At 35.9% G+C, this 19,169-nt stretch overlaps 1 protein-coding gene across 10 annotated transcripts in view; it reads right to left on the reverse strand.

Annotated features, from left to right (window-relative positions):
- ATP2C1 (ATPase secretory pathway Ca2+ transporting 1) overlaps positions 1-19,169 on the reverse strand; it is a 165,345-nt gene that overhangs the window by 108,573 nt on the left and 37,603 nt on the right. Inside the window, exon 3 of one of the 10 annotated variants that reach the window (XM_038002886.2) lies at positions 15,104-15,164. The exons of the other annotated variants lie outside the window; for them this stretch is intronic. The gene's annotated coding sequence lies outside the window, so the exon portion shown is untranslated. The remainder of the gene's footprint in view (positions 1-15,103; positions 15,165-19,169) is intronic. 10 annotated transcript variants of the gene reach the window in all.

A 19,169-nucleotide genomic window follows, 5' to 3' on the forward strand; every position in this document is an offset into this window, starting at 1 on the left:
AATAAAAAGATAAAGAGAACTGAAGGCTGAATAAAAAAAGAAAAAGAAAAATTGAGCTGTCGAGTGGCTGAATAAAAAAAAGAATAACAAAAGAGAACTGAGGGGTCAAGTTACACATAAAGGTAAGACATTAAAGATTCAAACAGTCCTCCACTTCATTAATCAGGGAACTTGAATTCTGCCTGCAATGGTACCAGCTGTTTCCCCGCTAAGGCAAAAGAAATTGGTACTGCAGCAATACACAAAGGCTTTGAAGAGAAAAAAAAGAAGAAGAAAATACATATAAATATATATATGTGTGTGTGTGTGTGTGTATATATATATATAAATGTAAGCACAAATTTCATCTTTAACCCTACTAATCAATCACCTTTTGGACCCATCCTCCAAGGAAATCATAGTTTCCGCCTCACTTTATTTTTTTATTTATTTTTATTTTTTGAGATGGAATCTTGTTTTGTCGCCCAGGCTGGAGTGCAATGGCGTGATCTCTGCTCACTGCAACCTCTGCCTCCCAGGTTGAAGCAATTCTTCTGTCTCAGCCTCCTGAATAGCTGGGATTACAGGCACACGCCGCCATACCCAGCTAATTTTTTTATTTTAGTAGAGATGGGGTCTCACCGTGTTGCCCAAGCTGGTCTCAAACTCCTGAGCTCAGGCAGTCCACCCACCTCAGCCTCCCAAAGTGCTAGGATTACAGGCGTGAGCCACTGTGCCTGGCCTCCACCTCAGTTTAAACACTCATACTCCATGAGGATCTCTAAAAGGAATGTTACCTAATAGAAGACTATAAGAATCCTATTTATTAACTATACTTAAATATTCTGTTGTCACAAATAAGTTTGCTTTACATGTCCCAGTAATGCTGCCCTTCACATATAAGGATGGCGAATCCTCTATTATTAAGATACATAACCCATTTATTTAGTGACAGTGGATCTGGACTGACTCAGAACGCCTCAGGCTAAATATAAATGGCTAAATATAAAATCTAAAACCACACTACTGAAGCGGCATATGTAGGGGAGGTCTACCACCAAGTCCCTTGGCCTGAAATGCTTGTAGCACATTTCTGCAGGCAAGAGCCAGGTGCAGCCTGCACACTCCATACCCTACACTAAGCTTTTAGGCCTCATTCCTTCTATGAGCATTTTTGTGATGTCTTACGACAACCCTGAACCAATTACTCACACCCCCTACCACTTAGCTATCACTGCTCCCCCAAACGTGTCTTTTCCCCTCAGCTACACTATAAACTCAATAGCTACAAGAACTGCAGGTCGCACAAACCAACACTGACCATGCCTGGCATATAGCTGGTACTCAGTAACTGTTAAATAAAAGGATAAATGAAAAACTAAGTAACCAGACTTTTTCCCTAATTTTTTCAACCAACACTATATCCCTAAACAAAAACTGTACATTCTTATCATTAAGAATGAACTAGGCCGGGCGCAGGGGCTCATACCTATAATTCCAGCATTTTGGGAGGCCAAGGTGGGTGTATCACTTGAGGTCATGAGTTCAAGACCAGCCTGGCCAACATGGTAAAACCCTGTCTCTACTAAAAATACAAAAATTAGCTGAGCATAGTAGCAGGCACCTTTAATCCTAGCTACTTGGAAGGCTGAGGCAGGAGAATTGCTTGAACCCAGGAGGCGGAGGTTGCAGTGAGCCAAGATCACACCATTGCACTCCAGCCTGGGCAACAACGCGAGACGCTGTCTCAAGGGGAAAAAAAACAGAAAAAAAAACAATGAATTAATCCCAGTAAGTTCACAATTAACCCTTTTCTTTCCCAATCTTTACTAAGAGGTAGGAGGGAACCCTCCTGTCATCCAAAGCAACAAACAAGTCAAAGAAGATTCAACAATCCTACTGTTTTCCCATAAGTGCTAATGCTCTATTTGCTCTGTATTATAACAACTGCAGAATATCCAGATGGTTCTCATACTTGTTCACAAATAATTAGGCTTCTTCTATTGGTCCTGTTCCCCATGTTTTCTGTGCTCAAGGTATGCTATGGGGTAGGGAGGTAGAACGTAAAAGGGATGGGCAATCAAAATCTTAGTCAAGCAAGTTAGTCACTCCTACACAACTACTTGCCTAACATATATCAGTAATTCATATCTATGTTTTTAATTCCTTGCTTCAAGTTCCAATCCTTTTATTAATCAAAGACACCCTCTACTTAGGAGGCTAAAGCAGAGGATCAAGAGTTCAAGCCCAACTTGGGCAAAATACCAAGACCCCATTTCCTTGCCCCCCAAAAAAGACAAAGACACCCCAAAATTGTATTACTGAACACAAAATAGCCAAAAGTAATTCAACATGAGTTAATAATCTGAATGAATTTTTCCTTGTGAAACTATAGGGTTTGGCTGGTCTGAAGGTAGTTGAGTTATCTCAATTGATTGTTCACAGTCAGTTACAGATCCTACGCCTTATTCTACTCTTTCCCCCTTCTCACTGAAATGCACTTGACTAGTTAAAACAAACAAACAAACAAAAAACCCTATATGGCTTAAGCCTTAACCTGAAGAACAAAAATGTCTAGCCATGAAACTTTCACAGGGCACTTTCATTTTAAAAGATCAACTATTTATCCTTAAAGGATCTGCAAAAAATAGGGTGTTTTTATTTCGAAGCTTTGAGTTTAAAAAAAAGTCTAAAACTCTACTGATTTCACATTTAGTCTTATATGTTATCACAGTAGCAGTTGGAGGAAACACAATAGGAAGAAGAGGATAAGGAGGAGGAAGGAAAGAGCAGGCTTGCCCTTTAAGCTGCTAAGTACCAGTGTTGATGCTGAGTGCTTTATTTCTAATACTTCATTTAATCCTCAGAAAATGCTCTGAAGGGGGCATTATTTTTACTATTTTTTTACATAGGGAAATTAAAGATTAAAGAAGTAATGTGCCCAACATAAAAAGAAACTAACAAAACTAGTAAGTGATATGGCCAGGAACTGAACCATTGTGTAACTCCAAAAGCCCTCCTTAACTATTGTACAATGTTTAAATTAGTCACGTAATCCAAAAATTCCAAAGTAAATCCAGTTTAGAGGACTAATTTTAGTATAGTGAGACTAGATTTAAGATCTAAGAACACAGCTTCTTTTTAACCAAAAGCAACCTTCGTGCAAAGAATCTTTTCATCCTTCCACCTCCCCTCTTCCCCCATACACACACCAAAAAATCTTAAATAATCTCCCCTCTTCCCCCATACACACACCAAAAAATCTTAAATAAATACAGCAGAATTTAACTTTCGAAAAAGAGAAAACAATCATTTAAAAACAGCATGTCTTAAGTAGAATAAGGCAGTACAGTTTTCTGATGCCAACAAGACATTTTATAAACACTGTCACATGAAAATACACAGGCAGACTGCATAATTTCTGATAGGTGAGCCAGTAGTATTACTCAGTACCACCAGGTATGACACAAGGCTCTATTCTGTTAATATTTTATCAACAACTCAGGTAAATACTGAATAGCATACTTATCCAAGATGACATTAACTCAAGGCTGGAGAGGGATAGCCACCTTGCCTCATAATCAAAACAAAATTCTAACAAGTGATTATCAGGCAGAATCAACGAGAAGAGGCAATATACCACCATCTCAACATTTACAAAAGCATACGTATACTTATTAGAGATAAATGTAAAAATCTACTACTGGCTGGGTGCCGTGGGTCATGCCTGTAATCCCAGCACTTTAAGAGGCCAAGGCAGCAGGATCACTTGCACCCAGGAGTTTAAGACCAACCTGGGCAACATAGTAAGACCCTAACTCTATTGACAATAAATATAAATATATATTATATATAAAACCTACTATTATACTGAAAAACCAACTACTAACATACCAGATGCTAAGGCTCTACAGTAATAATTCACGCAAACACATGGGTTAAGTTGACCTCATACATCATTTGAAGAGCTGCAAAAGCATTCTCAGTGTAAACCTATTGCTAAAAAGGTAAACATTATCCTAAACTGCATTATGAGAAAGACAGCTTTTTAGTCCAACAAAGTCAATGAGCCTAGAATATTTTACAACAATCCAAACACACCTTGAGAAGTCTATATTCAGTTTAGGGCATCATTAGAGCCCGCTACTAAGCATGCCATACTATGGTGACATTTCGGAAATGAGGTCTTAAGATGATCAGTGGAAGGAATTAGGAATATTCGGTCTAGAGAAGTATGAAGGGCAGTACCTGACCATTAATTGGATTTCAATAAAGATTTCTAAATAAATAAAAGATATGACAGGCACCTTCAAATATTTTAAAATATGTTACATGAAACATGACATTCTCCCTAAAGACAGAACCAGCATCAACAGATAAGTTTCCAATCACCATAAAGTTTCTAGGAGAGATGTTGGTGCCATTTTTATATGGGGTGGGAAGCTGGTCCCCTCACCTTAAAAATTCTAGGAATGGTCTGGCAAAATGCAGAGGGATCTCACTGCCTCCTTACTGCCTGTGGTACTAAGGTTTCTGAAAATGTATCAGTAACCTCTGTTAAGGGAGATAATGTGAAATGGTTACCTTCTTCACTGAACCTTAAGTTCCAGAGCATGAACCCAAAGAACAGTGGCATAATCAGGCTTCAATGTGCTTAAGTATTCTTAAATATTATTTGTACTTAAAGAAGTAAATATTCTTAAATATTCTTCATTTGATGAATTAAAAACTAGCACAATCACAACTCTTAAAAGATAAATCATATTTTTCTCCCATATTTATAATACATAGAAATGAAAAATGTGGTTCTAAATGCTATTAAATATTTGTACCCAAGAACTAATTGTAATCCATTTTCCATATAGCAATAAAAATCACAATAAAATGCATTTACCTCTGGAGACCAACAGAGATTACATACAAAACAATCAAACTGCTCTGCAGACCAACAGAGATTACTACAAAACAATCAAACTGACAGAAAAAAACAAATATCTTATTCCTAAATAGTATTAATTCTAATTTTACTTACACTACTAAGTCATTCTTAATGATTTTTCAGAAAATAAAAACCTGCTCATTGTTTTAAAAAAAAGTCAAGTAATGAAAAAGGATTTAATGAGATTTCCAGTCCTACTGTCCAGAAGTAACCTCTGCTAACTATTTCTGTGTATACTGCCAGCCGTTTTCTATACAGGTGTGTATATAAGTATTTCTGGGTTTTTTTTTTTTTTTTTAATTACTAATAGAACCACACAATAACAAATTTTGTCATTCAATACATCTTGGACTCTATGTCACCTTACATAACTAACCTGCCCCATTCTTTTTAACGGCTCACAGGGCATTTCATTATATGTAGTACTTCAATTTTAACTAGTCCTCTTGATGACATTTAGGCTGACTCCTGTCTTTTGCTATAACAAATGTTGCTGCAGTAAACATCCTGTACAAACTTCTTGACATGTTTGTGCAAGTACAGGTACAGAATACATTCCTGAAAGTGAAACTTTTGGTTGTGTATATTTTTTATGCTGATAGCTACCGCTACTGATCTCCAAAGGGACTGTGTCAAAAACTTCAAATTCAGAAACTTCTATTTTCTCCACAATTTAGCCAAGACTAGTCATCACTACACTCTAATCTTTGCCAATCTGACAAGTTAAAAATTATAATTTTGTTTTTAATTTGCATTTCTCCATGACTGAGGTTGAACATCTTTTCATGTATCTTTTGGCCTTTTATCTATTTCTGTGAAATGCTTGTTATCTAGAATAAGGTCACACCCAAACACAGTACTCAAAAAGTCTTATGTTTGTACCTATGTAAGAATATTATATTCTCAAAGTAAAGGACAATTCAAGGCAATGCTTATGAAAATTCCAACTGCCTTTTTAACAGAAATGGACAAACTGATTCTAAAATTCATATGGAAATGCAAGGGACCCAGAATAGACAAAACAATCTGAAAAAAAAAAAAAGAGAAAAAGAAAGACAAACACTGTTAAAGGTCTCACACTTCCAGTTTCAAAATTAACTTACTACAAAACCTACAGTAACCAAAACATTATGTACTTACATCAGCGAAGACATATAAACCAACAGAATAGAGTGTCTAGAAATAAACCCATAATTTATGGTCAACTGATTTTTGACAAGGGTGCCAAGACATACAATGGAGAAAGAATAGTCTTTTTAACAAATAGTATTGGGATAACTGGATATTCCATGCAAAAGAATGAAGGTGGGCCCTTATGTCACATCATATGCAAAAATGAACTCAAAATGGATCAAGCGTGAGAGTTAAACTATAAAATTCTTATAATCTTCATCACATTGAATCAGGCAATGGTTTTCTAGATATATAAAGCACAAACAATAAAAGAAAAACATATATAAATCGGACTTCATCACAATTTTAAAAGTTTCTGATGTAGAGGACACCATTCAGAAAGTGAACAGGCAATCCACAGAATGGGAGAAATATTTACAAACCATATCTCTGAAAATTATCTTATAAACATTGCTGCAGTGAACACTCTTAGGTAATCCTTGGTTTCCTGATAACCCTAGACCTGACCCCTATAACCAACAAACTAAAAATAAACAACCCATCACAAATATTTAAATTCTCCAACATACTAGGATATTTCCCCACTACAATTCACCGCATAATCCCATATCAAAACCTACTCATAAGTCAAAACCTAGCCCTTCTCCTACTAGACTCAATATGACTAGAAAAATCTATACCCAAAATGATCGCACATGCACATACCACCGCTTCCAAAACTGTCACTACTCAAAAAGGCATAATTAAGCTATACTCCCTCTCCTTTCTCATCCCCCTTACCCTAACCCTACTTCTAATAATATAACCTATTGCCCCGAGTAATCTCAATTACAATATATACACCCACAAACAATGTCCAACCAGCAACCACCACTAACCAACGTCCATAATCGTACAAAGCACCAGCACCAATAGAATCCCCCCGAACTAACCCTGATCCCCCTCTCCCTCAAAAATCACCCAACTCCCCATACTATTAAAACTAACTACCACCACCCCATCAGAACTTGAGATCCATAGAACTAACCCTACCTCTATTATTAAACCCACCAAAAGACCCCCTAAAACCCCAAACCCCGAACCCCATGTCTCAGGGTACTCCTCAATAGCTATCGCTGTAGTATAACCAAAAACAATTATTATACCCCCCAGATAAATTAAAAACAACATCAGACCTATATAAACGTCTTTGTATACTGGTACAACTATAGAATATATTCCCATCCAGTATCCAGAATAAATGTGTGTGTGTGTGTGTGTATGTATACACACACGTATATATATAAAGAAGTCTTACAACTCAACAATAAAAAAGTAAATAACCAAATTACATAATGGTCAAAAGATTTGAACAGACATTTCTCCAAAGAATACAAATAACCAATAAGCACATCACACTTCCTAGTTTCAAAACTAACTTATCACAAAATCTACAGTAATCAAAACATTGTGATACTTGGATCAGCAAAGACTTATAAACCAACAGATTAGAAGTCAGAGTGCAGAAATGATTTTTGCGTATGCTGGGAGATAAGAGCCCACCTTCATCCTTTTGCATGAAAATCCATGCATAATGACATCATTAGTCATTTGGGAAACGCAAATCAAAACTACAATGTGAAACCACTTCACACCCCCTAGGATGCAATGAAAAAAAAAAAAAAAACAGCAAAGTGTAGAAGAGGATGTGGAGAAATTAATCAAATGGAATCCTCATACACTGCTAGTGGGTATGAAAAAATGGTTCAACAACTATGGCAGTTACACAATAAATTAAAGATAGAATTACCATGACCCAGCACTTCTACTCCTAAGTATACACCTGAAAAAACTGAAAACATGTTCACACAAAAACCCATACATGAATGCTCACAATAGTGTTATTTTTTGACAAAAAGTAGAAACTGATGAACAAAATGTGTATATCCATACAATAGAATATTATTCCATCGCAAAAAGAAATGAAGTACTAACCCATGCTAGAGGAAGACATAAAAAGTCACATATTGTATGATTCCATTTATATGAAATGCCCAAAACAGGCATATCCATAAAGACAAAGTACATTAGTGGTTACCAGGGGCTGGCAAAAGGGGAGAATAGGAAGTGACTGCTAATGGGTAAGAGGTTTCTTTTTGGGGTGATAAAAATGTTCTGGAATTATATCAATATACCATTTTGTGACTATACTAAAAGCCACTGAATTATATATTTTAAACTGATAAATTTTGTGGTAAGTGATTCTATCTTGAAAAAGAAAAACCCAGTAAAGGACAGGGTTTACAAAATAATTTAATTCATGATTTACCACAGCTTTAAGAGAATTAGTATTAATACTGTAGGTGGCTCTGGGTCTAAAATTGTGCATCCAGAACAAATAACATTTAGTCAATAGGCATGATTTCAAGCACTGACAGTTATGGGGCCACAGCTGATATCAATTCCTAAATGTAAGCGATGTAGAAATCAGAGCTGTAACTGAGGAATTAGGCAAGCAAGCCCAAGAGAATGATTGCCAAAGTACATGTCCTTTAACTGCTATCCTGCAAAGCAATTACAGCTGTACCCAACCTTAAGCAAACCCAGTTCTTTTAAGAACACATCTTTATCATAAATTAATGGGGGAGGGATACTGTGCTATGATGAAACAGGATGTAGGAGGAACTTAAAACGGCATACAAACAGTAACAAGTGAACCTAATTTTATTACAAATGACTAACATAACCCTTAGGCAGGGATGAAAACAACCCAAGTAACCTCTGAAAACAGAATTTGCCTATATACTATAAAGTTAAAGACAAATATTGTACTCTAGTTTAAAACTGTGTTTCTCACCAGGGAATGAATAGGTTAGTAATTCTAAAACTACTTTTGTTTGTGTGTACTGCGATGGAACAAGTAAGTCAATACACTGTGGTTGAGAACAGTTTCTCACCTTTGGAGAAGGAAGTAACAAGGAAAGAGAAAAGGCCTGAAGAGGAAAAAAGACCAAAATGGACCCTATGGTGGGAGAACAGAACTGGAAGCATCACTGGCAGTTTTTAATTTATGTACTTCCATGGATAAGGAAATAAAAATATATGTGTTCATACATGTTACTAAATATATATACTGCTAGTTCTATCTACTAAGAGAGCCTAGAAGCAATGACACCCAGTAGCAAGGAGCACAACCGGCACCCAGATCTTGGTTTCTAGATATCATTCTCTAGTAAAATGAACTCAGCTCCCTGGAAAAATGGTTGATTCCACGGCTGGTGCAAGCAGGAAAAATACAAGATACACTCAGAATATCATGTGATATCAGAAAGTAAATCAGTGCTCACAAAATGAGAGAGGGTATTGTAGAAAGGACACAGGAACAAATTTTCAAGTGCCCTCAATAACCAAAGAGAGAATGACTTGAGCAACAAATACTGGATTTTAACCCATAAAGTAAAATATCCACAAAGTCATGTAAATAAATTAATTGGATAATTAATAAATAAAGGAAAGGGGACAGTACTTCCTTAATTGTAGAATTCCAAATATAGTAAGAATGAGTGAAATAGAAAACTAGCCATTAAGCAAAGACCAAAGCAGTAATAAGTGTTGCCAGTAAGAAGCACTGATAGATCGCAAAACTGGCCCATGTACAGTATAATAGAACACAGGATATTGCAAAACTGGCCCATGAAAAGTATGATGGGACACAGGATATTTGCAGTACCTCCCCACTAGAGGAAAGTATTAATTACAAAGGAATTACTAATTATTATACAACTACAAGGTTAAAATGAATATTTATTATTAATTACAAAGGAAAAAACAGTAGTTTTACAATGAAGAAATCTGGCAGACACAGCCTTAACAAAGTGATCACAGTAACTTCACCCATCATAAGACATGCTAATCATGGGTAAAGATCTGACAACCCCAAATTGAGAAACACTCTAAAAAATAACTAACAGTACTCTGCAAAAGTGTCAGTAACATTTATAAAAGATGGGAGGAAAAAAAAAACTGAAAAGCTTAACAGGCAGGAGGAGACTAAGATGATGATAACTAAATGCAAGGTAGGATCCCAAATTGGATCCTGAACTAGAAAAAGGATAGTTTATAAATGTGAATGTCCTGGTTTTAATAATTATACTACGGTTATATAGGATGTTAACATTAGGAGTAACTGGGCAAAGGATATCCAGGACCTCTTTGTACTATTTTTATACCTTTTATGTAAGTCTAAAGTTATTTCAAATTTTAAAAATCAATATAATTTTAGAAGATTTTAGAAAAACCTCTCAAAGGAAAGTAAATCTTTCTAGTATAACTGAATTTACATCCAGCAGTTAACTACACCTGAATTATACTGCCACTCTGGAAAGAATTTGGCATTTTTTTATCATTAAATTAAAAAGTGGGCATAATACTCCATCTACTGATACATCCGTTTATATAAATTATTCTAGGTTTGAAAGAACTTCGGTACAAGGATGGGGGAGAGGGGTATCATACCATTCACATATTTTTTAAACCAGTCCATTCTGTTGCCATCCTATATTAAGCATGCAACTAGTGTTTTTTAAAGCCTTCAGTGAGCAACAATTATTTTATTAGCAATAAAGAAGACAGGGGAAGGGGAGGGGAGGGGAGGGGAGGGGAGGGGAGGGGAGGGGGGAGGAAGAGGCAGAAGGAAAGAAGTGAGGGAGGGAGAGAAAGAAAGTTATTTTAGACTCCTTTATACCTTCTCCTAATACCTCCCCCACCATGACCAATGACATTCATTTCATAAAGCAGCTAATTGGTGAACTTAATTTTACAGGCTATGACAAACAAAACCTTTATGAAAAGACATTATGGTGGCATTCTTAACACCCTGTGCTTCCAGACCTAAATAACTAAGGTACAATGGGGAGCCACATAAGCCTGTAAAAGCAGTTGATGGTCAAATACAATTCAACATCATTTAAAGCTACCAACTTTGAATCCTATAGGGTTAAGTTAAACGATAATTTATTTGCTGTCACAAAATGTACTCTATTATTATTTTCCATTTTTAAATAGTGTTCCTCAAAAGCTAATTTTTCTAACCAACTAATTAATGAATGGAATATTTAAATAATTTTAAAGATGAAAAACAGGCATGTTATTTCTAAATTCCATCTGCAATTAATAAAATGTACATTATTAAGTCCAAAACATAGTTTACCAAACTCAAGGACATTTACCTACAGTAATTCCATTCTATAGATGGAGAAAATAACGTATAGTAAGAGTAAACTGGTTTTTTTCCTAAAAGGAAAGAAATAGCAGCAAAAAAATTCCAGTGACTCCCTAAAAATGAGAATGCCACACTACTATGTACATGTAAGGAGACTTTAAACACTGAGGCTATGACTGGAATAGATCACTAAGGAAATGGTATTAGAGATGAAAATATAGGTGGTCCTGTCCCTAACATCACCGAAAAAACTGGAGGGAACACTCAGCACCTTACAAAATAAAGTAAAAAGGCACCTGAGGACAAGCAAAAGAAAGCCACCTAATGAAGACCCTAAAAAGGAAATCTAAGGAAGAGTTCTGGACTTCAGGGAGAGGTCTACTTAGAATCATAAATGGATAAAAAGGAAAAAGGCAATAGAGACATAGGAGGTCTACCATTTTCCATGAGAAATAATTCAGTACATTTTGGTCTTGATTTCAAAGAATAGTAAAATTGCTTCCAAACAGTAACAGTTCTGTGAGCAATAAATAATACATAAAATGTATTTACAGGCTAAAAAGTACAATTTAAGGGCTTAACTTCATTGATCTATATTAAGGGTTTAACTTCATTGTCTACTGCTAAGGGAACACTAAATACTGAATCCTGAAATAGTACAAACCCAAACCAAAGTATAATCAAAATCATAATTTGATAAAACCAAGAGAAAAGTATTAAGATTATAAAAGCTACTCTATGTTTCCTAGGCATCCCACTCACCTCTCAGGAAAAGAAATATATATATGTGTGTGTGTGTGTGTGTGTGAGAGAGAGAGAGAGAGTGTGTGTGTGTGTGTGAAGCCTTGAAATTAGCAGTTAAATTCAACAAGGAAGGTAAAGGAAATTAGCATTTGCTGAGCTGCTCTTTCATGCCAGGCACTTGTACACACCCTGCCTTGTCTAATTCTAACAAATCTGAAGTAGTCATCATCTCTTTACAAGCGAGGAAACCAAAGCTTAGAGGAGTCAACTTCCTTGCCGTTTGTTAGAAAAGTGTTTCTCAATCTTGGCACCATTGACATCTGGGGCTAGACAATTTTGGGGGCGGCCGGGGGGAGGTAGAAGATGCTGTCTTACGGATTGTAGCATGCTTACCAGCATCCCTGGTCTCTACACACTGGATGCCAGTAGCACACTTTGGGTTGTGGCAACCCAACATTTCTCTAAACATTGCCAAATGTCCCTTGGGGGCAAAATAATCCCTAAATGAGAACCACTTAGTTAGAAGGAAGAAGTCAGCATTTTCATTCAATTGACAATAGGTACGTCCCAGACTCTGTTCAAGATGAATAAAGGACAAATTGAGGTTTCTGCCTTCAAGAGCTCACTTTGAAACATGGTACTTGATTTAAAACCTCTCTCCATGCATAGCCATATGAGCCTCACACCATGACAGTCTGACCTACATACTCCCTTCAGCCAGCCCCTAAATCCACTCACTCCTTCAACCACAATCAATGGCACCCTCACTGACCTAAATGATATCTTGCAGTCATGTCTGATTCAACTATTCCCTTAATTCTCTGTATCCAGTCACTGTCCAAGTCCTGCTGATTTTTCTTAGGAGTAAAATATCTCCGTCATCCATTCCTACCCTTCATTCCCATCACTCTAATATAGATACAAACCAAACTCCCTTATCTTCTAACAGAAGAAATCAGGAGTAACTAATCTCTCTTGGTCCCTCATATGAATTAGGGGTACATATCAAGATGTAATAACTGATCTACCAACTTTTAGGATAGAGGGCTGGCAGACTTCAGAGCAGTCCACAATGACCACATCTTTCTCTGGGGTGGGGAGGGATGCTGGAATTTCTCATCTGATAGTAGTTTCATAAGCCAAATATTAACTCTTAAGTAAATAGTAACCCTCACAAGCATTAAGAAAAGGACACAGCAGAAATTAGTTTGCATGCCATTACAAAGTGATTTGCATGCTATTTCTGGCATTTGTGCCGTGAACTGCTTTTGCCTGCTTCAAAAGAAGGTAGAACTGACACTCAACAGAGCAAGTAAGGTGCAACTCCCAAAGAAAGCTTAATTAAACCAACTAATATTTCCACCCCTGCTGATGTAGAAACCTAGATGAAGGCAGGTAAGGCAAACATGCTGCTAGGGAAACACTAAAATAGATGGCCAAACAAAATCTAGTGAAATGCCTGCATACAAAGAGATATATAAATCTCATATATAACATATACAAATAAAATCACAGCATCAAAAGGCTAATTTATTTATACTACAAATGAAAAAGACTCCTATTTAAGATGAGAGGAAATCCAGGACCTAGTTCAAAGTTGGATCTTGCCCTTAGGCAGAGAATAACAGAACGTTTATGTACTAATGTACTAATGCTCTATCCTTTTTAACTTCCAAACACCATAATCAAGACAAATTTCTGAAATGCACAACTTAACCAAAACTTTTAATTTTTACTCTGCGTGTTTAAATTTTCAAAAAAACACATTTACATGTTCAAAAAAAAGTCTGATGAGTGACTTCCTAAATACTTCCACTTATTATTTCTGAGTTTTCCTATAAAGGGCTGATGGCAAATATATTTATTATTTAGGGTCTTCCTTTTTCCAAATTTATCAAGCTGTTTTAAGTAAATAAATAAACAGAAGTAATTTCTATAAGGATGCATCAATATCTCAAAGCTTTCTAAAAGAATAAAGAATGTCATTCTAAATTTGGGCATGGTGGCTCATGCCTGTAATTCCAACAATTTGGGAGGCCAAGGCAATAAGACTGCTTGAGTCCAGGAGTTTAAGACCAGCCTGGGCAATAAATCAAGACCTCGTCTTCAAAAAAATTAAGAAATTAGCTGGGTATAGTGATGTGCGCTTATAATCCCAGCTACTCAGGAGGCTAAGGCAGGAAGATCACATTAGTCCAGGAGTTTGGGGCTTTGAAGAGCTATAATGATGCTACTGGGTTCCAGCCTAGGTAATAGAGTGAGATTCCATCTCAAAAAAAAAAAAAAAAAAAAAAAAAAACCACACACACAAAGAAAAGAAAAGAAAAGAAAAGAAAAGGATGTCATACTAAATTAATGCATTTCCTTCTGAGGGACATGATTTTAGGTCGGCACGTTTATGAAATGACCCAATGTCAAACTAAAAGGCCTTTACTTAAGAAAGCAATTATAACAAACAGGTGTATTAAATAATTCCAATTCACACATTTCTAATACCTATAGCAGAATTTAAAAAGCAGAGATAGAAATTGAATCAGACACCCAGTTACAGCCATCTTAAGATAATGCTTCTGACCCCGACTATTACTGTCTTCTGTCTATAACCTAGGACAGCTTTTCAACATTTCATTCAAACTTTTTCTAAACACATCACAAGTTTAGTCTAATCTAAATTAACACAGTTGGTTTATTTGTAATTCTACAATTTATACCTTTGTCTGTAGCAACTTAAAGCCTGAAGACAGAAGATACACAGTTGACTCTTTAACAACATGAGTTTCAACTGTAAAGGTCTACTTATACTCAAGATTTGCTTCTGTCACCCCAGACAGCAAGACCAACTCCTCCTTTTCTTCAGCCTACTCAACATGAAGACAATGAGGATGAAGACCTTTATAGTGATCCACTTCTACTTAATGAATTATAAATACATTTTCTCCTCCTTATAATTTTCTTGGTAAGTTTTTTTCTCTACTTTATTGTAAGAATACAGTATATAATACATATAACATACAAAGTATGTGTTAATCGACTATTTATGTTATCAGTAAGGCTTCCAGGCAACAGCAGAGACTATTAGGAGTAGTTTTCAGAGATTCAAAAGTTACCTGCAGATTTTCGACTGCATGGTGGGTCAGCACCCCAACTCCCACATTGTTCAAGGGTAAACTGGATTAACAAATGCATACAAGTAGCAGTCAGTCATACACATCCAAGAGGAAATTATCAATTTAGTCTTCTTTTTTTGAGAAATCCTTTCTTTCATGAAATGATAGCATTAACCTCAGAATGCACTCTTTACTGCCTTTTACCGACATTTGTCTACATGAAAAGCATAAAGATAACATTGTCATAACTGATGCCTGAAACCATTATTAAAAAGAATTTCTGTTTTAACAAAGTAAATGTGAGGGGACCTCTTGAACTGATCCTTAAAATATCTTAAGATGCTACATGTAACAACAATGTAATTTAAAAATCATGCTAACTTTACCATCAAGCCACAGCGTTCTTGGCACCTTTAAAACAAAATTTAACCTTGTAAAACAGATCATGGCTAACTAAGATCTCCAAAATCAGTCCTGGGCCCCTAGGGGTGTGTTCCCTAGGAAACTATTTTGTTTCATAATGCTTCGGGTTAACAGACCTGAATTCTGCTGACTTTAAATGAATGACAAAAATATAAAGACAAATCAAGTATTTGGAATCCAACTGTCAGAAGGCTACTGCATACAAGTACTCTCTACAGCATCCTCTGGCTTAAAGTACTACAGTTTATAAAATGTTGTCATACATATACAGTCTCTTTTAGTTTCAACTCTTTTTCAAAGTACTAATTAAGAGTACCATTTTATGGACAAAACTGCAAACAACATAAACTATATTTCCCACACCCAAAGATATAAAATATTTTTATAACCTGGTTTCCTATTTTCAGTTAAAGGAATAAAATTAAGGTGGCTTCTCATCCCTTTTTCCCTATAGCTTCTCCAACTATAGTAACACAATCTTTTCTTGAGACATTCCTAGATGATTAACAATTTGAAATTGAATTAAGAAACTGCTTTTAAAAGTAAAGTGTAAATACATCCATTTTCAAACGAAAAAGATTGGGGGATTGTTCTCTACACCTATTAGCTCTGTCTATAATCTTAAATTAACCACATCCTGAAATCCTGAAGACTATTACATTTCTATTCACTAGTCAAACATTTAAGGCTATATTAAAGTTTCATATGTATTAAAGTCACACTGAATTTTCTATGGGAAAGGCCAAATTTATTCCAAAAAATAAATCCATTACAAGAAAGGAAAAACTAATTTGCAAGCTTCTCCAGCTAGAAATATCTTTTCTAGTAAGCTATCACTTTAAACATGCAATTAACTTTTAAAAATCAGGTAAGAGCTGTTTACTTGTGCATCTCAAGATTCCTAAGTGGTATCTGTTTAGATTTGTGATAAACATGTAAAAAGAAATTCCAAAGGGTCTGGATAAAATCCTAACTCACGACTGAATGTTAAGTAGTCCAAAAATTCCAGGAAATTAACATTTTAAATGTTCCTAGTGACAAGCAGAAAGTGTTCATGAAACATCCTGGAGTCTACAGCTAAAAATTGGTCAAGCTTTGCTGAGAAAGTTTAAATGGGCCCTGGGAAAAAGGTCCAGAAGAATCGAAACTGAAGTGCCAAAGAAAATACCACCATTGCTGAAGGAACCGACACATGGATGAAACCATTTCCTCCCCACACCACTGTAAGCTACCTAAGAACCTTCATGCTGATGCTCTAGGGAGCCACTATCAATTCCACACTGTTCACACCTACAAATATAACTTACCTGCATACCTACTGGAGGATTCCGTTACTAGGGAACAGCAGCATCACTCAATTCATCCAAGTTAACTGTACGTCAAACATTGCTCTGGCGGCTTCATTTATTACCTACACCAACTTTGCAAGAGGGCATTGTCTCCTTTACTGATGAGAAAACTTATAGAGGCTGAGAAAGCTTAGAAGCCGAGTAACTTGTCAGATTTTTTAGGGGAGGAAAACATTACCTGTCAGGCTTCAAATCCAAACCTGTCTCTTTCTATACTGGACCCTGGCTTCTTGCTAGAGCCCTAACTTTTTCTGTAGGCTTAAAAGCACTAATGCCATAGAAAATTCCTTACCTAACTCCACTCAACCCTCAACTAACAATGACAACTTCATACAGAGTATTTTGGCCACAACTGTTCCCCCTTCCAACATTCAGCTGTCATGACAATATTAAAGCCAGGTGGCCTATTAGTATGTATCAAACATTCAGCTAGGCTATTTATAATTAACATTTAGTGAGCACTTACTATGTGCCAGATACTGTTTGAAATGTTTACAACAACCTCATAAGGTAGGTTCTATCATTATCTTTATTTTATGAAGAAAGGGAAGCACAGAAAACTTTAATATGCACAAAGATAAATGGTAAGCAACGAATCCAGCATTCAACTCAGTTTCCATGGTTTCACCACAACTCAAGCTCTTAAACATTATCATTCCTCCCTCACAAGAGAATTTATACAGGGTTTCTCATTTAAGCCTCTCAACTCTGTGAGTTAAAGATTATCAATTCCAATTTATAGATGAAGAAATACCGGCTCAGAAAGGTGAAGTAATTTACTTAAAATCACACAGCTTTAAGTGGTTCAAGACAAGTTAGTCAAGACTTGAATCCATTTTTGTTTCACACCTCCAAATTGTTAATACTACACCATATAAAAGAAGGATGAGAACTATAAAAAGGCGAGTGAACAATAAAAAGGAACAGGTATCAATCTATGTAGTTTAATATGGTCAATCACTTTTGAAAATTTCTAGGCTATATACAGGCTCTTCTTCAAACTGCTTATATATTAAAAAAACATGTTATGATAGTGAGGAAACTGACAAAAATGGTCTCTTGATGGTCAAGAATAACAGGACAGAAAACCCCACACGTTTTTAAGAACTGTATAATCTTTTACTATGAAACCACAAAATTCATATTTGGCCACAAAACACAGAGACAGACACAAGCAGGCACCATGCTCCTATCTCACAACCACCGCCTCCCACCTCAGTAGATAATGAGAATCGGCTTCATTACTCATGCTCCTCTTCCTGAGAGATCAAGAAACAAAAGCAACATGAAAGAATCCACCTACTTTAGGCTACCCTCTTAAATCTGGTACCATTCTGAAAACAAGCTCATAAACATACATTAAATTTTAGAAGTTATTTAAGATGTTTCTACCAAGAAACAAGTATATGAATGCATTTAACATTCTTTGTCTCATGTGCAGAATCGATTTGCCTTTCTTAAATCTATAAACTTAGAGAAGAAAAAGACTCAGAAAAGTGATTTTCCTATCACCAAAAACATCACTGCTTTCAAATGTTTCTCAAGACCCAATTAGTATAACTCCTCTGCAGTTATACACTTTAGTATTTCAGAAAATGTCTTCCACCAATTATCCATCCAGAGTACAATTGGACAATATAATCATGACTCTCATCATATTCCCTACATAGCCCAGAGGTCTCAGATAGCAAAACTGATTACTGCATCTATAAGAAACATCCATTTCAAAATTACCAGTCCTAGTAAGACAATCAAGCTTACATTCTCAACAATGGAAAAACAAATGAGAAGCAGCAAGCAAGCAAGACTGCAGCTCCTTTATACTACATACAGATTTTTTAAAACAAATTATAGAAGAGGAAAAACCTGTCATTTGTTAAGTATCTTTTATAGTATTTTGCAGCCCGGTTAAAGGCAGAAGAAAAAAAATGATCATGCACAAGTCGGAAGTCAGTCCAAAGAATAAGTGTTGTTTCAGGAGGGGAAAAAAAAAATATTTTTTCACTTATTCACAGTTGTTCGACAATTTTAAAAATAATCAGTGCTGTGCAGGAAAAGCATTAAATATTTTAACGAGGCCAAAGGGATCATGTAACATGTGAATGACGATCTAATGTGTCCAAAGTGTACAGTGAACAAACAGGTTCCGCTGTCAACCTCCTAAATGATGTTTTGAAATAGGGTGGAACTTTAAGAAAAGCACTCGCCTCATAACATTTCATTAAATTCACAGGTTTTTGTTTTGTTGTGTGTGTGTGTGTGTGTGTGTGTGTGAATTGAAAAACAATGAGCTT

The sequence above is a fragment of the Chlorocebus sabaeus genome, chromosome 15 (assembly GCF_047675955.1).
Source record: "Chlorocebus sabaeus isolate Y175 chromosome 15, mChlSab1.0.hap1, whole genome shotgun sequence".
Taxonomy (NCBI): Eukaryota; Metazoa; Chordata; class Mammalia; order Primates; family Cercopithecidae; genus Chlorocebus; species Chlorocebus sabaeus.